A 27,869-nucleotide genomic window follows, 5' to 3' on the forward strand; every position below is an offset into this window, starting at 1 on the left:
TTGTGATAATAATGCTTGGTTGCGGGGAAGCTGATAACCCTACGGTATTTCTCTTGAAAACTGGCAAAAGTTGTTTGGTTCACGACAGTAGTTGAACCAAATAAATCACTACCGATACCCGTGTGTGTCACACATGAATGAACGCACCACTATTTGGATGCCTGTGTTGTAATACTATGATTATAAATATAACTACCATGTGTATGACATATAATACGTTTACTTGCATGATACTGATTGGAGACCAGTTAGAACTGCACACTGACAAATTATCAATGGGTTTGATTTGTCCGAACAGCCGACTGAATCTCGGTCAAGTTCACAGCTACCACTGTTACCAGATAAAATACCAACATGTTGGTGGACTAGGTGGCCTCGAGTCATCTGCTCGCAACTGTACACTTATAGGCAGGCTAAAAAAAAGTATATACTACACACACACACACACACAAACACACACACACACACATATATATATATATATATATATATATATATATATATATATATATATATATATGAGACTCTGTGGTACAGTGGTAGAGTATGCCTTTCGCACGCTGGTGAGCGCGGGTTCGCCTCCCGCCAGAGTTGTAAAATCTTTGGGAATCGTTCACCGAACCACTTGCTACTTTGGCGGACACAAGGGGTGCTGTGGTTGAACCAGTGTCGCATATTAGTATGCTTGCACCCAATCGGCTTAAGGCGGGCCGATTACACTTGGTTCACAGACTACACACACATCCAAAGCCACTACAACACTACAATTACACTTACAAGCAATTCTCACCCTACATACAGTCTCTATCAGACAGCCTAAGCCACTTAGTAGAGATACATTGGCTGTATCGTCCCTGCTTCGGTAGGGATAGGCCGGTCCTGCAGTGGACCTCAACGGCTGATGATGATATATACCGTATATATATATATATATATATATATATATATATATATATATATATATATATAATCGAGTACCATCAGTTTTGATTCAGATGTTAACACATCATTCTCTCTCTCTCTCTCTCTCTCTCTCTCTCTCTCTCTCTCTCTCTCTCTCTCTCTCTCTCTCTCTCTCTCTCTCTCTCTCTCTCTCTCTCTCTCTCTCTCTCTCTCACACACACACACACACACACACACACACACACAGACAAGCAAGGAATCGTAGATACTGACACGAACACTGAATCACATGGCTGCAGAGAGGCAGGCTGCGCTCTGGACGTACACACAGCTTCAGCACAGAGCTAGATATACATAAGTCACAGCGACCCATGACAAATGCAGCTGCCCTCACACATTTGCACACAAGGAGTCAATTAGTCATACGGATGCGTAAACAAGGTGACAAACTTGGAGGCAAGGTCGCAGAGAGGCACACACACACACACACACACACACACACACACACACACACACACACACGCACGGATGCTGCATGAGAAAGAGAAGTAATTACAGATGACGTGGCCGCTATTCCCACCGTTCCGTCACTGTCATGTATTGGGCTTCTAAGAACGTCAGTAAAAGTCTGCGAGATCGTCACGCTGTGTTTTCTCCCCATGACTCACCACCGTAACGCCATTACTCAAGCAGATTTCCCTCAGCTGAATACAGACGTCTGGTGTTAGTCTGGGAAACATGTAGCTACACAACAGTATAGGTATTACATAAAATTTACATTATAATGAAATGCAATTAACACTGGATACTAATTACCTTCATATATAGGTAACGAGTACATTGTCCTGATGGAAGCCTGAATTTTTCAAATGTTTTTGGCGAGAGTTTTGCAAGGCGTGCGAGAGAAAGCACAAAATAACATCAAAACTAAGGTAAATGCAACAAATTTACCCCATTAGGGACTGAGTTAACAAGCAGTTTTGCACACACACACACACACACACACACACACACACACACACACACACACACACACACACACACACACACACACACACGCTAGACACGTGTGCTTACTTAACACAATGAGACAGAATTGCACACACACACACACACACACACACACACACACACACACACACACACACACACACACACACACACACACACACACACACACACACGCTAGACACGTGTGCTTACTTAACACAATGAGAAAATTGCACACACACACACACACACAAACACACACACACACACACACACACACACACACACACACACACACACACACACACACACACACACACACACACAAACAGACAGTCGCGTCTCACACAACAACATTCCTCGTCTTGAATACTCGTCCAGGAGGAATGTTATAATAACCTCGCTCCAGCACACTCCCAGGGCTGGGGCGGCACTCAGGCACCCAGGACACATAGGTTGCTAGGGCACATAGGCACCCTGAACACATAGATATCCAGGACACATTGCCGCCCAGGAAACACAGCCTCCCAAAACACCCCGAACACGTAGTCGCCCAGAATACATAGGCACCCCAACACAGACACTCATAGACGCCCAGGACACAGACAGTAAAGAAACACAGGCACTCAGGTAACACAGGCACCCACTACACAGACACCCATCAAACAGGCATCCAGGTAATATATGCACTCGGGATACAGATACCCAAGACACAGGCACCCAGGTCACATAGCAGTTAAGGATTTACGCACCCAGGACACATAGGCACCCACGACACACAGGCATTCAGGACACATAGGCACCCACGACACACAGGCATTCAGGACACATAGGCACCCACGACACACAGGCATTCAGGACACATAGGCACCCACGACACACAGGCATTCAGGACACACAGGCACCCACGACACACAGGCATTCAGGACACACAGGCACCCACGACACACAGGCATTCAGGACACACAGGCACCCACGACACACAGGCATTCAGGACACACAGGCACCCACGATACACAGGCATTCAGGACACACAGGCACCCACGACACACAGGCATTCAGGACACACAGGCACCCACGACACACAGGCATTCAGGACACACAGGCACCCACGACACACAGGCATTCAGGACACATAGGCACCCACGACACACAGGCATTCAGGACACGCAGACACCCAAGACACACAGGCATTCAGGACACACAGGCACCCAAGATAGGCAGGCATTCAGGACACACAGGCACCCAAGATAGGCAGGAGTTCAGGATACACAGGCACCCACGACACACAGGAGTTCAGGACACATAGGCACCCACGGTACACAGGCATTCAGGACACATAGGCACCCACGACACACAGGCATTCAGGACACACAGACACCCACGACACACAGGCATTCAGGACACACAGGCACCCACGACACACAGGCATTCAGGACACACAGACACCCACGACACACAGGCATTCAGGACACACAGGCACCCACGACACACAGGCATTCAGGACACATAGGCACTCAAGATACACATAGGCACCCAAAACATATTACCTGCAAAATCACTCACCACAATATTTCAGCATCCTGGTCCATATCTTCATACACATATAATACAGTGTATATATATATATATATATATATATATATATATATATATATATATATATATATATATATATATATATATATATATATATATATATATATATATATATATACGGTATCGCTTTTTAAAGGCTCCAACATGCTTGTATGCGTCGGCCTTGGTCACCTAATGGCGGCTGTCCACGCTGATCGATCTTTGGCAGCCCCTGTAATCAGTCCCTTATCCCTGAGGTCACACTCTATGACCTCGTCCCAGCTCTATTTCGGATTAACTCTGGCACCCATACCCCCGAAGCTCACACTTCTCACTTTCCGCATCCAAGTGTCATCCTCCATCCTCTCCACATGCCGAAACCATCTCAGTCTGCCTCCCCCCCCCCCTCGTCACAACAACAATACACTCTAGTCCCATCCTTCCTTTCAACTCATCATTTGTAAACCTAGCCCCCTGGGCAACGCATTCTAGGACGCAATACACATCCATCTAATCATTGTTATTTCTGTATGTTTGAGCCTACGAATTTCCTCTTCCTTTACGGACCAGGTCTCACTACCATACAAAACACATACCGCATACAATGGTCCTTCAGTAGGGAGGGAGAGCTTTCTCAGTGTTAGGAGAGGCAACAGCTCCCTGAACCTCCTCCAATCTTTGCCCTAGCCACAGAATTAGCACCAGCCTCACCTCCAGCGCATAACACGTCCCCCAAGCAAAAAAACCCTTCCACACACTCAAGAGACTCACCAGCATGATCAGTTCTTTCAAGCCTGACAATTTATATAAGCTCTTCCCGACACACTGCACACCCAAAGTAAGCATCATCTCGTAGATTTTTTAATACCATTGCATTTCTTGTACTGTACACCTACTTATCACTGTTACTACAGAAGATGGGGCTGCTTCCTACACATTTGTGGCAAAGGGCACATGGCCACTCTCCCTCTGCTTTGATAATATCTCCACCAGCCAAAGATATTATCTATTCTATCAATTCTATTGCCAGACGCCTTAATCCCGTATAGGGTGGCCACAAACAAATCGCCTCCACGTCGCCCTGTTCCCCGCCATTTCACTGCCCTGCTCCCAACTCACACACACCCTTTCTTATATACCTCTCCACTCCATCCCTCCATTTCATCCTCGGCCTCCCCCTCCCTTTCCCCCCCTTCACCTCACTCACATACATCTCCTCGTCAGTCTCTCACCCTCCATCCTCTCCACATTGCCAAACCACCTCAGTGTGTTTCTCCTAACCCTTCTTATCACATCCACATCCACACCACAACGCTCCTTTATATCCTCATTTGTCAGCCTGTTTCTCCATGTGACTCCATAGGCTCCTCTTAAGTAACTCATTTCCACTGTTCTCACTCTTGACTTGTGTCCTTCCAACAACATCCAAGCTTCACTTCCATACGTTAGAGTTGGTATCACAATACTGTCATGTAGTAACTTTTTCACTTCCATGCTCTCTTCGCTGTTTCTTATCACTGCTTTCAAGGAACTAGCAACCTTTTGCATTTGTTATAGATATTATCACTTTTGCATTATCAGCAGTTACTCTAAACTCATATTCTCACACACACACACACACACACACACACACACACACACACACACACACACACACACACATATATATATATATATATATATATATATATATATATATATATGTGTGTGTGTGTGTGTGTGTGTGTGTGTGTGTGTGTGTGTATGCAGATGCCTTAATCCAGGCAGGACTCATCAGCAATGAATCGCGTCGTTGACATTTTCTCGTTGGCCATCAGGCTGCCTGATCACTAAGTCACACACCTTCACCCGAATATCTCTCCACCCCATTCATTCATCTCATCCTTGATTTTTACCTCTCTCCCCTTCAGGTTCACTCATATACACTTTGCTAGTTAGTTTCTCATTCTCCTTCCTCTCCACATGGCTAAACCACCTCAAGGTACTTCTAATGCTTCCCTTAACATTCACATCAACACCACAACTTTCCTGCACTTCCTTACAGGCCCTCTCTGTTTCCGCGTATCTCCAGTTCATTTTGACTGCTTCAAGTCTTGACTTTTGTATTTCCAACAAATTCCATGTTTTATTTCATACGTCTACGTGTGGATCGCAGTATTGCCATGCATCGACTTTATTTTATATTTTTTTTTTTTAACCTTCTGTGCTCACTTTCCATATTTTGTATGACAGCTCTCAGTGAACCTGCTACCTTCCTTCCCTGCAGTGCTTTCACAAACTTCATTCTTGCTCATCATACTACCTAATAATTTGAGTCTACTCACATTCTCCATTTCCTAGCTAGTTCAGCCTCATTAAGCACTGCGGGACTTTATTCCTTTAAATAAAATAAAAGTTCCACTTTATTACATTTTATTTTAGGTTTGGTTTCTTACACACGCTTCGAAACTCATTCACAACTCCCCGCATCTCTCATTCATCTGCACTTAACAGTATTGTACAACATCGTCAGAAAACAACAGTATAGGCAATTTCCAGATTTACATTGTACCACCTCAGACACTCCGGCATTCACTGCCTGTCTTGTATTTTTTTGAATGACACAGCCCATACATTTACTAAACAACCATGAAGACATGGCACGTATGTGTTTCACTCCCATAGACAAATCAAAGCAATCACTTTGTTCACCCTTCACATTCACTGCCACACTGTTGCTTAATGACAATGACAATTTTCAACAATTTCCAGTCTGCCCATGTATCTTCAGCACCTGCACTCTCTCTCTCTCTCTCTCTCTCTCTCTCTCTCATACATAAAACTATATATATATATATATATATATATATATATATATATATATATATATATATATATATATGAGGTACAGTGGTAGAGTGTGCGTTTTGTACACGGGTGAGCCAGGGTTCGCGCCCCGCCAGGGTAATACACTTTGGGAGTGTTCACCCGGCCACGTACTGCATTGGCGGACACATGGGGTGCTGTGGTTGAACCAGTGTCGCTTACTATAAGTATGCTTGCACACAGTCGGCTTGCGTGGGCCGATTACACTTGGTTCACAGACTACACACACATCCAAAGCCATACCAACATTACACTTACAAGCACTTCTCACCCTACATACAATCTCTACTAGACAGCCTAAGCCACTTGGTAGAGATACATTGGGTGTATCGTCCCGACTTCGGTCGGGATAGGCCGGTCCTGCAGTGGATACTCAAACGACTGATGATGATATATATATATATATATATATATATATATATATATATATATATATATATATATATATATATATATATATATATATATATAACCCATTGGAGCCCAGTGTCCCGAGTTGGGACCTATGAGCTTCGCGACTATGAGCCGATAGGCGGAGGGCGGTGCGCTTAGTACCCTCCCAGTGCCATGCCTCGCCCGGCACCCCTGGGATCCAATGGGATATATATATATATATATATATATATATATATATATATATATATATATATATATATATATATATATATATATATATATATATATATATATATATATGTACTGTATGTATTACAGAACTGGTTTCCATCTAGACCATACAGAAAACATCTAGGGAATATACAGAATTCATCAGAAAAAACATATGGAGCCTCTTAATCATTCAAGTATATTTTTCTTTGTTATACGAGTAGAATATATAATTATACTCTGTCCACTCGAACTTGACATGAAATTAGCATCTCCACCTACAATGGTTAGCTGAAACAAATAATTCACACTAAAGTATAATGCTTGTCGCGTAGAGTCCAGTGGAAAGGATATATATTTTATCATTCTGCCACTGAGCAATGAGAAATAAGCTACAAAAATGCAAAATCTCCTCCACGTAAAGGTGTACCAACCATCGGAGGCTATGATATCAAAGCACTGCAGCAGAGTCCATACAACAGGTTACTGCTGCCGTCAGTAGCACTTTTATACCATTTCGAAACTGACTTAAAACACAATGAAAGCCTGATAAATCAGTAGAACACCAGGGTGTTGGAAGGGCATTATCTCTTCACATTATTTTTGAGCCTCACACTTTTAAAGGAATTAGTAACTAAAACTAATTATCATGCCATTCACTATAAAATGTTCCTGCTGACATCATCTTCATCACTACTAGAAATTGCTCCTCGACTTACTAGAAGTATCTGCGGAAACAAGATATAAATATAAACGACGTCACGATCCGAAATATTTAATGAAAATTCCCAGCGCCTTCACAACCAGACGCTGCACCTAGGCTAATCAAAGTCGACTGACAGGAACAGGAATAAAGTAAAGAAGTAACACATCATAGTGAAGTGAAAGACCAAAGGATGCACCTCTAAAACTACTCACCCGGTCACAAAATCCCTGGCTTCCGAATTCCATAGACCACACTTTACCTTATTATCCCAGGTCTTAACGAAATACCAAAGGACAGTCATGAACAAATTTCGCTTACTATTCTACCGCGTTTACTTCACACATCGAACTTGTTCTCCAGTTTCCTTTCTGACACATGCCAGGAAGGAAAATCAACGATGGGTAGTTAAACACACCAAGCCCCTCGCAGCTTAGGAATAGCCAGCAGAGGAAAGTGAGAAGCAAAGGTTGTGAAATATTAGGCTTGTCCCTGACTGCCTTATAGCTGTCATATCTAGTTACTCGATCCCTGAGTCACGTATTTCCCTGCTTACATGTTCGCCATGACTTCTGCTCAACACTGTGTAACAAATTTAAACCAATTTTTTGTTTATGTTGATTTTTATGCTATTTCTGGTCAAAGTCAATGCGTGGATTCCGAAAATGCTATTTGTGTTTGTGTAAATCTAGAGTTACAGAAATTATGCAACAACATATATATCGTACAAGGACAGGAACTACAACTTGCTACCATTTCGAGAATGTTAAGAATGTCAAAGAATTTATATATTTCCGGGTGTATATTATGAATATAACTAGAAAATGAGCAAACAGTAACATTAAAAGGAATGCAGGGCACACAGTATCTAGAAGTACACTTTCGATCTTGACTTGCTTCTGTTGCGGTGATGACAATCGCTCAATAATCCCCAAACGTAATCGCCCATCATTGCCTTCTTCTACTGTACCTGCCCTGATGTCTGATTTCCATCAGCAGAATGTCCTGGTGGAACCGTTCATCATGCTCCTTGCTGACTGCACCCAAGTTGCTTTTGAAGAAATCAAGGTGGGAATGCAAATGGTGCAATAATATTGACATTCTGCATCTAAGCAGGTGGAATGCTCCGATTAGGTCATCAACGAGCTGTGAGGAATCTGGCCTCCTCTGGTTGCCAAGAAAACCTTCCACAAACACTCTGAAAGCATTTCAAGTGCACTCTTCATCATTTGTCATTTTTCCCTGGAGTTCACGACTTGTAAGCATTCTTCGAACTTGCGGCCAAGTGAATACGCCAGCCATCACCTTTGCCAAGCTCAGCATGGAAAACACTGATCGGATATGCAGAAACACATCGCCATCCTTGTCGATGGCTTTCACGAATTGTTTCACAAGACCAAGTTTTATGTGTAGCGGCAGTAGCAATCTCTTTTCTCTGGAGATCAGTGGAGCTCTCAGAACGTTGTGCGAGCCTGGTGTGAGACTCTCTGAGAGCCCAGTCTTGTCTCACAAAATGTTCACCATTGCTCCGGCTGTCCCACAAGCATAAAAAACATGAATACTTCGTATAACTGCCTTGTATTCCTGGTAGGAACGAAATAATTCTGATATCCCCACAAACCTCCCAGTTATGATCTGAGTACTTGATCTTTGTCACATAAATCTTCACATTCTCATAGCCTTCTTTCACTTCCACAGAAAATGTGCAACTGGAATTGATGGGAGTTCATTGCTGTTATGCAAAGGTACAGCTTTTAGGCTCTTCACGGAACTGTCTATGAAGAGTCGCCATTCTGAGGCCTTGTAATCTAGTTCCATGGCTTGGAACAAACCCTTAACATCGAAACAATAACACAACAAGGATGCAAACTTGCCATGGCGATTCCTATAACTCAGCTTGCAACTGGGATCCAACAAGTTCCATTCACCTAGATGTCACGCAAGCAGCTCAGCATTGGCCTTGGTGAGTCCTAAATCTTGGACCAAGTCATCCAGTTCTTGCTGATTGGGAAAGTGTGGAGTGTCTCTGGAACATTCTCTAACATATGATTCATTTTCACACTCCCCTCCGTCATCGACGATGTCTTCATGGTCAGAGACAACTTCCGTGTCTGCAGGAGGGACAGGAATTGCCAGCTCATCGTTACGAGGCACCAAAGAGATCGAAGAAGGCAAATTTGGATATACAATGTTCTTTCTGCCCTTAATGCTCTTCGCACCACTTATATCAACCATGCAAAAATAACAATCGTTGTGGTGATTCGAAGGCTCTCGCCACACTCTCGGAATTGCAAAAGGAATATTCTTTCTCGCTCCTCATAGCCAAGCTTCAGGAGTAGAGCGACAACTACCACGAGTGTAGTACGGAGCCCAATCCTTATCTTGATCAATCATTGCCACTCCAAAATATGCTTTCTCTGCACGAGCAAATTTGGTATCAGTGTGGATTTTGTGTTTGATCATCTCCGGTCCAACATTTTCTCCACATACATAACAAAATTATCAGCTGACAGCTTGCAAGAATGGCTACTGGTCATGCACATCAATAGAAACACCCTAATGAATAGCTCAAAACATGTCGACCAGCCAAACTAGCAATGTGGGACTAGCTCATCGAATGAACTGACTCGATCCGCGTTGCATGACGCAATAATGGTCATATCAGCGACATCTGCATGGATGTGTGTGTGTGTGTGTGTGTGTGTGTGTGTGTGTGTGTGTGTGTGTGTGTGTGTGTGTATGTGTGTAAGATGTGGTAAGCGATACGTCAGCCATTACATCGGCGCGCGGTAACAAGACTGGAAACAAACAATTGCCAATTGTTGACAAATCCTAGAGGTAGACAAACAAAACATACACCATTGAAGTCAGTGTGAACAACTGAGTCTAACAAGACAATAATAATGAATAAACAAATTCTTAGTTACACAGTGAATTACAATTTCACAGGCTCTTTCATATTTCTGGTTGGACTCTCAGTCACATATTATGGACACTTGCATATTACTTACGTCACTCATTCTCAGTCCTGAGGTAGTTATTCTCAACGGTTAAGAGACTTTATGTCATATCATGCTTAACTCTTAATTTGCATTGCATATCTTAGTACTCAATTGCATGCTATTCATACTTTTCTCCCTACTAGTATAATATTCATCAAAAACATACCAGGTAATTTTAAGGTGGCACATACAGTAAATTAACCTTTTATCACTGATGACTTCATTTTACATTACAATTTGTCAACAAAATGATGATTCAGAGAAATTACCACTATGCCGGGAATCGAACCCGGGACTCTCAGGTGAGAACCAGGCAGCATACCACTACACCACGACCAGGTAAAACGTTGTCACAATCTTGTAACCAACGTCCCTCCGCCCCCACTGTGGGCGTGAAGAGGATGAGTTAACCCCCTGGCACTCGGGCAAGTAGATGCTTTTTACTCGTACCTGGTTGGTGTAGTGGTATGTTACCTGGCTCTCACCTGAGAGGCCCGGGTTCGATTCCCGGCATATTGGTAATTCCTCTGATGATTTTTCCTGTGTAAAAAATACAGGTTCTCTCTTCAAAGAGATGATTTTTCTACAGTTACACGACTTTGGACTGGAGGGGTTAAGTATATTCTCTTCACTACCAGGATCTTTTCCTAGGCTAAGTAAAATCGTAAGGAAACAATTACAAAATAATGGAAATTATTTCATCAGGATGAAGGGGTAAAGCAGGAAGTATCTTTTATGCACGAAAATAAAATTGTTCTTAAAGCCTGTAAAACTTGTCCCTTCCATGAAAAAATGAACACAGAAGAAAGCCGAATGAACTGAAGATTAGTTCATTTCTAGATGACTAGATGCAATGCTTTTAAAAGACTAGAGGTCACTAAAAAGGAGAAGGACAGCCGGAGGAAGATAGTTCCAAAGGTAGGCAGTCGCAAAGATGATAAATGGGGGTGCAGACTGACTCTTGCTTGAGTAAGAGTGAAACTTGTGTAACTTGACAGGAACGGGGGTGCAAGCAGAGGTAAAAAAGCAATGGCCAGAATAGTAGTAACAATATAGCTATATAGTCGGATAGACAGATAGGTAGTGAGATAGGCAGAAAGACAGACAGACAATTTTTTCACAAAAATCTATATGAATTTTTTCCGTATTTACATGTTTGTGAGTACGTTTAACATATATGAAATTCACTAATAATTTTATTAGCGCATAGTTCGAGTATGATCTCAAACAAACAAACAAAAAAATCCTTGATTTATTTACATCTATATCATTAGCTAAGGTTTTCATCCCCATTATGCATAGTAAACACAACTGTTCCGACGTCCTTAATCCGAAACGATTTTGATTAGAAATTAGACAAACTGTTACATTAAAAGACGCAGGGCTACCTAACCATCCTGTATGCAGACATTAGCTTGTGCCAGTTTAAATAAATTGATTCCAGCTAAGAAACAAGCTTTATGATTGCTCTGCTAATACACCATGTCACATAACAGTTCAGACAGGTCAACGAAATTCAAGGACAATTCACCTATGGCTTTGACACATTGTTCCATCTTTTGACATTCCCTTGTAATGAAGTGACGCTGTAACGAAATGGTTTGACAGATGATTTGATCACATAACTGACGAAGCACTAAGTAAAATGACAGTGACAATAAAAAAATGGATAGTGTGTAATGAATCAATTTTCAGCTGGTACATTCTCAAACATTAGTAAACATGCCATTAAATCAAGAATTCGTTTTGTTTGAGATCATACCCGAACCATGCACTAATAAAATTAATGAATTTCATATATGATGAACGTACAGTACTCACAAACATGCAAATACTATCGGTTTGTTGAACAAGTCTTTCAGTCTCATAACGTATGTCAATCATTTCTGTTAGGTTGGTCGAATAGATATGTGTCACTCGATATGTGTTCAATCAGTTATGAGATATGTCTTATAGGTATATATGTAACTATGTCTCAACAAGTATGTGAAAAGGTCTGGTTCAACTTCAGTATTTTCTCAGCTGTCGTCTGGTAACCGATGGAAAATTGTTTTAAAAGAAAACTCACATTTATTATTTAAATCCATAGTTCAGCTTCAAATAAATTTATACAATAACTTCTAAAAAGAGTCATACAAGCATTCAACCTGATGTTAGAAAGCTTTCTGAAAATAGTTATATTCAGCATGAAATTTGATTCCGCATTTTACAATAATATATTTGTTAATACTGAAATTATTATCTAGATAGATAGATAGATCGATAGACAGATATAATATATATATATATATATATATATATATATATATATATATATATATCATCCTTCCATCCATCATCCACTCCAATGTCGACCCATGAGGAGGTAGGAACCCGGGGCTAGGCAAGTTGGTCCTGTGAGAGAGAGAGAGAGAGAGAGAGAGAGAAGGTGGCAATACTGTGGGAAAAAATGAAGCAGAAGGGGGTCGGGGAGAGGAGAGGGGAGGAGAGATGTTGAGAGACAAAAAGCCTTTGACTCCACCCTGTCTAGATGCGATGTATGCGGTCCTGTACAACTGCGCACCTACACCTCACAGTCCCTCCCCCCACCTCAAGCACACGAACACTTTCCTTACACACACACACACACACACACACACACACACACAGCCCTAGATCACACATACATTACATAGGCCTCACAGTTTCCAGGTCATATATTCGTCCTTCCCCCCACCCCAACCCACACACCGCCAAGGTCACATATTCTCTCCGCCACACAATACCTCGTCGGGTCACATACCCCCAGGCACAACAAAGGAAGAGCAACTGGGAAACTGCATTTGTTTTTAATGTTTGCTGTGGAATCTCGCCGTGCGTGAGAAGGATGGATTATTTTCTTGTGAAATTGTCTGCTTGGGGAGCTAGGAAAACTTATTTTAGTGTGTATTTGGTTGATGTATCAAATCTTTGTGGCGTATAATAATATATCAGTGCTGGTATAACTTTTGATCACAGTTTCCATAACGTATTCCACAGAATATTTTACCACAACTACAGTGCCGAAATGTAAGGAGAATTGTCACTTTCTTGTAATTACCTATATTTATGAAGAGTCTGAAATGGTGGAAGGCTGAAAAGAAAACGAAATGGTTTACTTAGCCTTCTATATATTGAGAGTAAAAAAAGATCATCCTAGTGCATACACTGTAACAACATATTAATGTAATTTCCCTGGAGTTCCGAATCGTATATCAGGAATACGGCAGAAACAAGCACTAAATAAATGCCCCGTGTGTTGCAGAAAGGCTCAACAAACACTGCATCCGCAACCGGCATGGGGAATGCATACTCGAACTAAAAGTTACTGTGCGAAATATAATTTTGTCAACAAAGGAAAACGAAGCGTGCTGCCCTGCCAGCCAATTTACGCCGAAACATGGAGTGAGTGAAAGGGAAGTGAGAGCTAGTCACACAAAGCAACCTGCTCTTGCTCTGCACGAAATTTTACACAAATTTATATTCATTCATTCATTCATTCATTGCCAGACGCCATGTATCCCAAACGGGGTGGCCAAGGGCTTAGAGTTAATTGTTTTACAGGGAGGCACACTAATCCTCCACCAACCCCACTTGACACGTAGGGAGAACGTTATGCCAACAGCATCTGGTGTTCCCAGGCGGTCACCCATCCAAGTACTAACAAAACCCAACGTTATCAGTTATCGGTTATTGCGAAAAAACTGATGTGTGGAAAATAAACGATTAAGTAAAAACCCTACATGGAAAAATAATTCATGTGATGGAGAGCTGATTTCAGTGCATATGAACACTCTTGATTCTTCTTTAATTGTTTACTTATTTAACATTCATTTATTCATTTATTTACATTTACATTTCAGTGCATCTGGAACTAACTCGATTCTTAATTGATTTTATTTGTGAATTTATTAAAATACATATTTATTCATCTACATAATCATTTATTTATTTAACATTGTACCATTTCTCATAGCCTGTAACATTATGAAAATCTACATTGTCATAAATATCCAGTTTAAATTTCAGCTTCGTTTGCTGTATTATATGTTGATACAAATTTCATATTACTTTGTTAATGAAATGGTTATCATTCTGTTGGCTGCTTAACCCCTTAACCGCGGGGCGTCACTTTCGTGACGCTTGGGAGCAAGGGATCATACTGCGGGACGTCGCTTTTGTGATTCTGTGTTATTTTGAATTCACTCGGGCTTCCAAGTGGGGGCTTGTATCATCTATCAGTACTGCCAATGTCCAACTCTAGTCAGCACTCCTAATCTCATCTGTACTCCCATCCATTGTTGATAATTTAGCCATTTCTCCCCGTTCTTGACTCCCCTCCCTACCCCCCCTCCATTACCCTATCCTCTCGCCTGCCCGGCCGTGCTACGTTAAGTAAATCTTCCCTGGAATTTTTCACTGATTTCATCCATTGAAATAAGCCCTATGTCCTATTCTTATACCAAATAATATATACAAGAAAGAAATAAGGTAAGTGAGAGTGCCATACACCTGGAATTGGCTAATTATCACCTGACAACACCTCACGTGCACTGGTTCGCTAATTTTCGCTGTTTTTTTCCCCTTGAAATATGCGGTATAATCTATTTTCGTAATAAATATACATGTAAGGCGGGAAGGGAGAAGCCTAAGTGATATTTACATTCACCTGGAACTACCTAATTTATAATGTATTGTCTAGATTTCCTGCCAATCATTTCAGTGCTATACATAGCTGTTTCAAGAGCTAACATTGGTAGCGCTGAATATCCCCTAAGTAGGCCTCTACCCCGGCCCTCCCTTATCAGTTTACTCTCATCTTCCGAAGTGGAGGTACGTCTGTTTCTTCTTGCTGACTTCAGGGACTTTTTCACCCCCATGCAAAGGGCCCTGTGACCTTTACCCCCTACTAAACCTCATGTGGAAAGAGGTAAAGGGCTGACAATTGATAAAAGAGTGACTACGATCTTTCTATTGAGTAAAACAGTGCAAGTGGAATTGTAAATAATGTGTAAACAGCAAGTGAAAGTAATGAATGTAAATATACGTGAACAATGGAAAATAGTTTTATAAGTTACTTCAAGTGACAGTGCATAACACAGTGTAAATAAAATAGAAATGTAAATAACGTAAATAAAATAGAGAACGTAAATAGAAATGTAAATGAGTAGTATTATAAGAATACGAGTATATACCCTAGGAGTAATGAAAGTGAAAGTTTCACTCTAGCATGTCTGAATGCTATGAGTTATGAGAGTGAAGATGAAAGTGACATTCACTCTCAATGCCAGTATACAGGACAAGAAAGTGAATGCTACGTATTTTACTGAAAGAAATTGAAACCCTACAGTGACAATAAACTAATACTACTGAAGGAAACTTATGGATAAAGACTGTAGATATATATAAGTGTTATATAGTAATAGAAATATAAGTGTGAGGGGTTTTATGAATAATAAATGACAGAGTACCAAGAGCGAACTAGTGACAGTGCGACGGTCAGACGCACTCGTAATTTTCATTGCTTTCACAGTGGGGTTTTTTTTCGAGTATGGATCCCAAACTACTTGAAAATCATATAGTGTTTATAGTGTTAATATCTGGCTGTGGTAATCATATTACGGGTTGTCGGGAAGTGTAAAGTGGAGACTTCGTTACCCAACTTCAGAGGTCTCCACAAGTCCTACGGTAACTGACGAAGGCTCAACAAACATTCCAGGAGAAAGCTGAAGGTATGTGCCATAAGCATATGTAATTTTAATATTCTAGGACTAATAACTGATTTTTGGCAAATATTTTTTGAGAGTCTGTCGGAGCCCGAATAACCCCGCGGCACACGCAAAACATCGGTAAACATGCCCGTGGTGTAGGGGTTAATGAGATAAGAAAGCAATACTAGGAAAAAAAAAAAGTAGCAAGAAGAATCAATGGAAACTAAAAAAACATGGCAAAGGGCATGTGAAGAAGGCTTAACCTGGAGACAGAAGAGGTATTAGTGGGGTGTTTGTTGTGTGGCATAAAGGACAGTGTCAGCACGTAAAGAAACCGATTCCTAAGAGACAAAAATAGCGTTAGTGTCAATTGTGTGCTGGCAAAAAGTGTTGCAGTGACATGTAGGTAGAACTGGTGAAAGGCTGGTAGTGAAATGTAAAAAAATCCGAAATGTAAAGGCGAAAAGCATAACAGTGAAACAGTGCTGGTTGTGTGGCCTAAAAGGTACCCAGGCAACATGTAAAGAGGCCAAAACCTAGAGACGAAAAGTTGAAAGAGAGTTGGGTGTGTTTGGTGGCCGTACCAGCGTCCCCCCTGGCAGGATGCGGCGGTGGGCGGGCGGAGCTGAGTGGTGGTGGGCGTGGGCGGGGATGGTGGCTCTAGTGACCCGTCCTGCCTTGCCTCACACCACCTCCACACCAAACGATGACGAGGACTGGGGTGGGTACTCATAGGCTCTTGTTATTAACACTGACAGAGCGAAAATATGAACAGTATTTTTACTGGCCATGTACAAGTTATCGTCACTAAAACTGAGAGGCAAATATGTAGGGAAGTATTTTTAGTGTTATTCACGAAACATCAGTAACTTGTTAAATGTGATCAGCCTTCATCCTTTATTAAAAAGTATACTACAGCCTGCAAAGATAAAGGACAATCACATGTGTTCTTTCATTAACACATGGTTGATAATTATCGTGCTGTGACTTGTTAAATCCCCGGGGCCTCTCAGTTTTAATGATAAGTCCATAATCTTTTTTATTAATTAAGACCCATATTAGTCTGGTTTGGAGGCTCCCTAGCACCTGTTCCTCAGCAATTTACTTTGCATATTTCGCCTTCATCATTCCCCTTCTTTGTGTGTTAAGGCAATAGACTGCAGAGAAAACATTCAGATTATTATCCCGTCAAATGGAGAAATAAACTTGTAAATAGGAGCAACAAAGGATCTTTATTGATCATTACTTGTACTCAGCTGCCTCTCACTGCCTTACTTTCAACCCCTTTACCAAGATGGTGTCATTTTTATATGTTCTATCTATATACAATTGTGTTCACTCAGGCGATATAATTATAACGAACATGACTTGTTGGATATATGCCCCATTAACCGGTACATTTCTAAAAGGCTCTCTTAAATTGAATTAAAGACTCCTTGTCTTGCTAGAATAAACGGTAAAATACGTCATCTTACTGAAACAAGTGATGCCAGGCACAACAAACCTCACTCGACAGCAGTTATTTTAATGCTGTTAAATACTGAATCGGTACTGCCATTTAGTGCCGTTAAACAATTAAAGACTAAGGTAATGGTGCAAATGAAATGGAACATATTATTTGTCAATCCTAATTATTTGTAAAATATCTTTATTTTCAATCGTTTTTAAGTTATAGCCCTCTGGAAATCCATGAACTTGCATCTGCCCTTTCAGGGTCACTCAAGGTCAAAGGTCATGGTGCCAAATGAAAGCCCACATGAGACTTCTTATATCTTGATAATAGTAAATATCGCTGTCTTCAATCGTTTTCATGTTATAGCCCTCTGAATGTCTGTGACCTTTAGTTTGACCATTCAAGGACACTTAAGGTCAGAGATCAAAGGTCATGGTACCAATTAAAAGCCCATATGAGATTCCATCCTCTTCAGTTTATAGCGCTATGGAAATCCGTAACACTGTACTTCACCTTTCTAGGTTATATTTGTTGGTGACAGTAGAATCTCTTAATTTGCAACCGTTTTCAAGCTATAGCCCTATGAAAATCCGTGATCTTGCGTTTGACCTTTCAAGGTCGCTCACGGTCAAAGGTCGTGGTGCCAAATGAAAGCCCATGTGAGACTTCCTATCTCTTGATAATAGTAAATATCTCTATCTTAACCAGTTTTGAGTTATAGTCCCCTGAATCTCCGTGATCTTGAGTTTGACCTCTCAAGGTCACTTAAGATCAAAGGTCATGGTACAAATTAAAAGCCCACATGAGACTTCCTATACTTTGATAATAGTAAACATCAATCTGCAACCAGTTTCGAGTTATAGCCCCCTGAATATCCGTGATTTTGAGTTTGACCTTTCAAAGTGACTCACGGTCGAAGGTCTTGATGCCATATGAAGGTCCATATGGGAGTTCCTGTGTGCTGATAATAGTAAATATCTCTATCTTCAACCGGCTGCAAGTTATAGCCCTCTGAAAATCCGTGACCTTGATGTTTACTATTCCGGGTCACTCGATTACCTCCAAAGTGTAATAACTTCCTTCTGGAACCAGTGCCCACATATCCTGAAAGTTTCATGTAATTTCACACAACCGTATAATTACTTAAAGTTGCTAACAAACAAAGGAACAAAGAAACTCCACCAAAAACAATACCTCGCCAGACTCCGTCCCAGGCGTGGTAAAAAAAAAAAAAAAAAGTAGTTCCAAGCAAGCCTCTGGTTTTCAACTGCAGTTTGTGGTACGACCAAGATAACTGGATGCTTTCAGTGTGTATCAACATTACTGTGAAGTTATCAACAATATAGATGGGTCAGACACGTTGTCTCCAGTACACACTTCAAAAATAATGGTTAAATAATGGAGGGTTGCTGGTTCCTTGAAAGCAGTGATAAGAAACAGGGAAGTGAGCATGGAAGTGAAAAAGTTACTACATGACAGTATTGTGATACCAACTCTAACGTATGGAAGTGAAGCTTGGACGTTGTTGGAGGGACACAAGTCAAGAGCGAGAGCAGTGGGAAATTAGTTATTTAAGAGAAGCCTGTGGAGTCACATGGAGAGACAGGCTGACAAATGAGGATATAAAGGAGTGTTGTGGTGTGGATGTGGATGTGATAGGAAACGTTAGGAGGAATACACTGAGGTGGTTTGGCCATGTGGAGAGGATGGAGGGTTAAAGACTGACGAAGAGAGTGTATGTGAGTGAGGTGGAGGGGGGGAGAGGGAGGGGGAGGCCGAGGACGAGATGGAGGGATAGGGTGGAGAGGTATATGGGAGAGGGGGGGGTGTGAGATGAGAGCTGGGCAGTGAAATGTCGGAGGACAGGGCGACATGGAGACGATTTGTTTGTGGCCACCTCGAACGGGATTAAGGCGTCTGGCAATAGATAGATGGATAGATAGACTGGAGGGTTTGCATTCCCTTTCACGATATAATTATGCGCTGAAGCATCACATTTTTTTTTTTCGTCATAAATCAGTGAAAGTGAAACTGACAATAAAATACGAAGAGGAGTACAGTATAAGGTGAAATAGAAAAATAGAAACCTGCAGTGAGCGAAATAGTACAATAAGGCACAGAAGTTAGCACAATATATCACCAAATCTATTTCTCATCCCGCTGGGCCACACATTCTTCCCAAGCAAAACTCATTTATATTTATTTATAGGCAGATAACTCGTTGTCTTATGTCCATGACAGAAATGTGACAGACATGCCGCAACTTAGTAGCAGACGTTGTGAGTTATTAAAAGAATCCATAATCTTGACGACCACAATCTTGACCCTAATGTACATGAGAGAGAGAGAGAGAGAGAGAGAGAGAGAGAGAGAGAGAGAGAGAGAGAGAGAGAGAGAGAGAAATGGTACATAAGGATTTTCTGAAAATGTAAAACTAAGTACAACCTAAAGAAACATTCACCGTGGCCACCTCAGCTCGAGGGGTTCCGTAGACGAGAGAAAACAGGGAGTGGAAGAAAACTGGGGTGAAATGTTGTCTTTCCGGCAGTACAAATAAGAATGAGGATATACAAACCATATCAAATACGTGCTGATCAATGTTCGGTGAAAAAAATTACCAGTAAAGTTGGCGAACAGTTATTAGTGAAGCCATGGTGAAAACGAAACTGCTAAATGCGCTCTGTAGTGTGGCGTGCGGGCTGGACATGTCTAATGCTTACAAATGTTCCGTTATGACCCTCATCAACGGGACTAACTCACACCCACTCTCTATTTAGAGTATTGCCATGAGACACAGTTGTCAGAATACCTACACTAATCTTAGTACTGAAGTTGTTGGTGTGGTCCAGTTCCGTCAGGTAAAAACAATCCGAGCATATATAAGGGCCAAGTAGGTCCAGCTTTGTGGTGGTGAAGCTTTTCTGGGTTCACCAGAGGTACGCGCATTAGCCATGATCAGGCACAGGTGAGAAACGAATCACTGGCTGAGATATCGGTGAATACATAACAAAACAGTTCTATGTGCTTTCCATTTTCCTGGACCATCTAACTTGTATTATCGAGAGAGAGAGAGAAATATATATATATATATATATATATATATATATATATATATATATATATATATATATATATATATATATATTATAGAGAAAACGAGAAGGATGATGGTATTCTTAATAACAAGAGTAAAGGAAAAATATTTTGATACAGTAAGTGCAATTGTGTGCAAGAAAACAGTAAATTGCTGCTTCATATTGAGGTATAATATATCTGTTGCCGTGAAGATCATTAGGAGTGAATTTCCACTGTGCCATGCTCTGATAGTTCCACTAAGATCTACATGTTCTTACACTTCTTCAAATAGAAGTGTATTCGCATAATCTCTGTTTACCAGTTTACACGACTCCCTCCCCCCCCTCTCTCTCTCTCTCTCTCTCTCTCTCTCTCTCTCAAGCCTAGGTTTCTCTGCTGGCACTCCAGGTAATTGCCCCCTGCCTGGCCCGTGCCACTAATGCCTAAAGATTTTTCATCAATCTCAGCAGTTAGTGTCCAGCCCCAGTATCTCCAGCCATACTTTACGTTGTATTCTCGTGGCTGTAGCAGGTTTTTTACTACTGCCTCGTTACCAACTTATTTTGCAGTATCACGAGCAAAAGTTCGCCCGCAGTTCCCTACCAGCATTGATTCCTACCTTCCATATTATTCACTCCTTTCCGGATATCATACAGCATCCTTCCATCTCATACTCTTGTTCTGTGCACTTCGCGTTGCTATCACACATATATATTATGCAACACCTTCCATCACCTTAGCCGGCAGGGAATTGTCGGCGGAATTTTAATCGTGGTGAACTTTTTGGCCGGTTAATATTTTTATGGCCTCATGAAGTTTGTTAATATCTGTTCCTTACCTATTTTATTTTTCCTTTTTGCACGTTAGTTTTCTCTCCGACTTGTAATTGTTCTGATAATGTCCTCTTTGCTAGCTTATTTTTATAATACATATATCACCTCAACCTCTTCCGCCTGAGGACCTAATTTGCTATATTCTCTCAGTCTAGAGACATTTTAATTCAGATTAGGGGAAGCCTCTCGCAGTGAAATGATAATGGCAATGGCTATAAACAACCATTTCAGTTCGAGAAGTATCCTCTGGGCTAAATAAAAATGGCCCGAGAAAGTAAGTATGAAACAAAGTCATCTGAATAAATATTCGCGTGGACTAGGGACAGCGAGGCAATGTAGCACGTCTGCAGTACTTGTATAATACTACATACATAGAAGCTAAACAATCTCCCGGGTTAAGTAGGCTCCTTAACACCTCCTCACTATAGCCTGTTCGATCTCATCCGAGCAGAGAAGAGCCATAAGTTTTTGAAAGTTGGTTTGCAATTGGTTCCTCCGAGTGCATTTATTAGTAACAATGATTTTATTATAAATGTTCTTTTTATAAGGGTTGCAATTTTCATTTCTGAAGATTAAGACTGCTCAAATGAGAGAGAGAGAGAGAGAGAGAGCTGTGTGTGTGTGTGTGTGTGTGTGTGTGTGTGTGTGTGTGTGTGTGTGTGTGTGTGTGTGTTTATATTATAATCATTTGCATGGGTTAATCAAAAATCGAGGGCTTGCAACGTCAGTGTGATGGCCTATTACTTATGAAATTTTCAGCCCTGCGGGATGAACACTTGCACAAAGTTTTACGAGGTCCTTTATCCCCCTCCCCCCCTCCCTCCCCATGATAAGGCAAGTTAAGGTAAATTACACGCCATTACAGTGATATATTGTAAAATTTAACCATGCAAGACATCTGCATTTCAATTACAAATAATTCCCTACATGTTGATGAATCACTGTTTGACACGTGCGGGGGGAGGGGGGTTCGTTGGAATGCAGCCAGCCGAGACGAGAACTGAGATGTCGCACAGGACTAAGCAGACGAGTTTTCCAATTTACCTGAAAGTGTCTTACTGTTCTATCACTTTACAATATTCTTTATATTTTTTAATCATCGGAAAGTTTTCTATATATTTGTCTTGAATATCTACAGTTACTGTAACTATGACGGGTTACAGGATATTGAAAAGCAACAGGTGTCAATATACTCTTCTTCACCCGTGCCTTGCAGTCATTTATGAGAATTCAGGGAAATGGTACATTTCGCTGTAATTGCTGTACCTTATTACGTTAGATTTTACATCATATCGCAGCAATGAAGTGTATTTTACCTAAACTCGTCTGAACATGAAGGGGAGAGGATCAAGGAACTCCAAAAGTTTTTTCCGAGTGTTGTTTTCGCAAAATTGACAATTTCACAAGTGTCAGGGCCATCTAATAGACTTTTTAAGCCCTTTTTTAAAAATTAATCAATGCAGGCTCTATGCCAGTGGCACTTAACCTTTTTTGAGTCACGGACCCCTTCGAGAATCTGGTGAACGCTAGGAACCCCTTCCCTACAAAAATGCACATAAGCACAAACGCAGCATTTTGCATGCAATGAATATACATTATTTTATTTAAAACTACCTCACGAAGTGTATCACAAAGTATAAAACAGTCTTTACAAAGAATTATGTTTCTCACTTTTTTTCATGCAAAAACTAATGGCCACTCGAAAAAATGAAATACATCAAACTTGAGCAAATTAAACAAAACAGAATTTAAAGTCTGCTCAAAAGTTCATTTCAGTGAGATGGTTGTTGTTGCTGTTTGGCTTGAATAAGATGATATTGTGGAGTAGTCTTTGACAAGGCAACACGCATGTCATCGTTGACATCCAGTTGATTTCGACTTTTTATTTTGATAGAAACTATCTATCTATCTATATACCTAGGCTGCTTTCCCCAAGGTAAGGGAGGTTGCCGAGACAGGACGACACACTCCCCATTTACTCATCCATTCAGACACATTCATTCGCATCTTAGCCCCAAAGGGGAGAAGGGACAGATCCTCACAAGCGCTGAAATCCCAGACCCACAAAGGTATGTAGTTGCAAACGGAATCAGAGCACCCATAGGTCGCTTTGCCAGACGAGGGTAGGCTTGTGTCAACGAACACCAGAATTCCTCAAGACTTCGAGTTTTTTTTTTTTTTTTAAGTTAATGATGCCAAACGGCATCACGCAATCTCGCTAAATTGTTCTCAATTATTCTGACCTTCACGGACCCCCTGTATCCCATCCATGGACCCCTTGGGGGTCCATGGACCCCAGGTTAAGAACCCCTGCTCTATGCTATCTTGTTTTTGTTTTTTCTTAGGGGAAAAATTTGCAGGCTCCTGGCCATTGGTTCTTTCTTCCTTGCATTAATTTATAGATAGATAGATAGATAGATAGATATAACTATAGATATAGACATAGATATATAGATACATAGATAGATACACACACATACAGGTAGACGGATAGATAGATTGACAAACAGATACAGATAGATAGATAGAGAAACAGATATAAATATAAATATAGATAGATAGATAATAGATACACACACACACACACACACACACATATACGGTATATATGGTACGGATCGCGACGTGGAATGAAAGGAGTGCGAATGATGCAGTGAAAGAGAGAGAAAGAGATTGTCCAGGTGCTTGAGGGTGCGAAAGTGGATGCATGTGGAGTAACTGAAACTAAATGGAGAGGAGAGAGTGTGAGAGAAATGAAGAATGGATCGGGTATATGTGCAGGAGTAGGTGAGAATGAGAGGGCAAAAGGAGTGTGTACTGATGTGAGTAAAAGATGGAAGAAGAACATAAGAGAGTATGAATCAGTTGGCTCAAGGACTGTGTGGGTAAGATTGAAAGTTGGAATACAAATGTGGGCGACTGTGTGTGTGTATGCGCCAACGCAAGATCGTGCAAGCAGAGTGAGAGAAGAGTTCTGGACAAATGTGGAAGTGTGCATGGAAAAGTTTGGAAGGAATGAGAGAGTGTTTTTGATTGATGATATGAATGGTAAAGTAGGGAATGTGAAGGTGGATGGAATAGTTGGTGAGTGGGTTGTGCCTACTGAGATAGATGAGAATGGCAGTGCTTTAGTGGACATTTGTGCTGGGAGGGGGTTGGTGATAGCCAATACCCTCCTCAGGCACAAAATGATCCACAGGTATACATGGCGAGTGATGAGAAGGGTGGCTGGTGAACTGAGTGAAAGGAAGGCAATGATTGATTATGTGGATGTGGATGAAAGGATGCAAAGATGTTTAATGGATGCAAGAGCTTATAGATGTTGGGGAAGTGGACTTTCTGACCACTACTTGGTGGTGGCCAGAATCAAGATCCAAGTAAGATGGAGAAATAGAAGAGGGGAAGGACGGGAGGAGGGAATAGTTGCAAGGAGAGTGGAAAGGTTACAAGAGGATGAGAAAAAGGCAGAATATAAGAGAGAGGTGGAGGAACGATTACGTAAATATGAACTGGAGCGGATGGGGGGCGTGGAAGGTGTGTGCAAGATAATCACAGAAGAAATATGTGCAGCATGTGATGTGGTGTGTGAGGTGAAGAGAAGACGGAAGGGAGTGCAAGGAACAGCATGGTGGAATGAAGAGGTGAGTCAGGTTGTGGCACAAAAGAAGAAAGCATACAATGAATGGATGAGATATAGGGGCGTGGAAGAAGTTGAGAAGTGGAAGAGGGAGTTATAGGTAGAAAGGAAGACAGAGGTGAAAAGATTAGTAAGAGAGAGTAAGAAGAGAGTGGATAAGGAATTTGGAAGGAATTTGGGTGTAAAGTGGAGGGACTGTAAGAAATTGTTCTGGAAAGAGGTGAAGAGAGTAAGACAGAGTGGCAGAGAAGTTAGTAGGGGAGTGAAAGATAAAAATGGTAGATTACTAGTGGAGAAGGGAGAAAAAGTGAGCAGATGAAGAGAACGCTGTAAGGAATTGTTGAACATAGAGAATGGAAGTAATGTGAGTACAAGTGGCTGGGGAATGGCTGGGAGAAGGAGGGAGGTGAGAAGACAGGAAGAAATCAGTAGGATAGAAGTTGTGGAAGCAATGAAGAAAGTCAAATTGGGGAAAGCCCCAGGAATTCATGGAGTGTTTGGTGAAATGCTGAAGCATGGGGGAGAGATAGTAGCAGAATGGATGTGGAAGATGTGCAGATGGGCCTGGGAGGATGGTAGAGTCCCAGAGGATGCGAAGGCAGGTATAATTATTCCCTTGCACAAAGCACAAGAGGAAAAAGAAGTGTGTGGTAATCATAGGGGCATTTGTCTTCTTAGTGTAATAGGAAAAGTGTATGGTATGATAGTTATTGACAGAGTAAGGGAAATAACAGAGGAATTTTTTGGAGAAGAACAGGGAGGCTTTAGGAAAGGAAGAGGTTGTGTAGCTCAGATATTCATTCTTAGATCTTTAGTGGAAAAGTTTCTACAGTAGAGAAGGGAAAGAAGTTATATGCAGCTTTCATGGATTTGGAGAGAGCATATGACAGGGTGGATAGACAAGGATTGTGGAAAGTATTAAGAATACTGTATATGGAGTAGATTGGAAGTTGCTGAATCCTGTGAAGAGTGTGTATGATGGTGCAAAGGCTGCAGTGCTTGTGGATGGTGAACTGAGTGAATTTTTCTCTTTGAAGGTTGGGTTGAAACAGGGATGTGTCATGTCTCCATGGCTGTTCAATCTGTACATGGATGGGGTAATAAAAGAGGAACAAGGTAGGTCAATGGATGTTGAAGTTGCCGTAGTGAGAGAGGGTAGTGTTTGGAAACTCCCTTTACTCTTGTTTGCAGATGAAACTGTGTTGTTAAGTGAAGACGAAGGGGAGCTGCAAGGCTTCGTGGATGAGGGGAGCTGCAAGGCTGAGGTGGTTTGGCCATGTGGAGAGGATGGAGAGTGAGAGACTGACGAGCAGAGTGTATGTGAGTGAGGTGGAGGGGAGGAGAGGGAGGGGGAGGCCGAGGATGAGATGGAGGGATGGAGTGGAGAGGTATATGAGGGAGGGGGGTGTGAGTTGAGAGCAGGGCAGTGATATGGCCGGGGACAGGGCGACGTGGAGGCTATTTGTTTTTGGCCACCCATTACAGGATTAAAGCGTCTGGCAATAGATAGATAGATAGGTAGATATACTAGCAGGGGTACCAGGCATTGCTAGGCCAAAAAGGCAAACACTGTAACCCTTTTTGTTCAAGTTCAATGTATCATTCTACTCCAGAAAGACCATGTATGAAGAGGGAAGATAAGAGGTCCAGGAACTTTTTATTTCAGCATTCGCAGACTAACACACAGTGTTTGTGCACACTTGTTTATTATTACTGGTGACTTCAAATGACCTCTGTGGTCAACCTCACATAGCCTATATCCGAACTGGAGGTCGTATGAGTCTCCATGCCAAAAATTGGGCTGCAGGGGTACAAGGCGTTGTCCGGGCCAAAAATTCAAACACTCTACTGGGGAACTAAAATGACCCAGTTCGGAATTTTGCCACCCCCCCAAAAAAAAAAAAAAAAAATCCTGAGGTCACCCTGATTCTAAATATATATGGGTCTTTTTTTTTTTTTTTTTTTTTTTTTTTTTTGTGTCCGACTCTGGGCACAGGCTCAGGGCCTATTTCTTGGGGGCAGTTGCCTATCCCAACGCCCAATAGTCCTCCTACACCTCCACATGTCACCACTTCGGCGCTAACACCCACCGTCCATATTGAATACATGCTAGGGCTGTCTCATACAGGACTAGTGTATTGGTATTAGCGGGGGTACTTTTACGACATGTCGGCGGGTAGGGGTCTGTGGCTCATGGTTTGGGCGTGAATGATGGACAAACAAACAAACAAGCAAACAATGTGGCTCATATATATATATATATATATATATAATATCAGTTAACTCACTATCAAAGTCACATAATAATATGGCTCTGTATCCTTTCCATAGCACTACTTCTTGACTAGCATTAAGTTCTTGTGTAAAACTATTGTTACAACTTGACATTTAAGATGGGGAGATGGCAAAATTAGGCCGTGTTGTAGTAAAATGGTTATAGTATGTTATCGTAATCACCCAGGGTGTATCCTTTGGACTTGAGGGACTTATATGAA

Source organism: Coenobita brevimanus, chromosome 70, assembly GCF_032717465.1.
Source record: "Coenobita brevimanus isolate Jiangsu-jjx chromosome 70, ASM3271746v2, whole genome shotgun sequence".
NCBI lineage: Eukaryota > Metazoa > Arthropoda > Malacostraca > Decapoda > Coenobitidae > Coenobita > Coenobita brevimanus.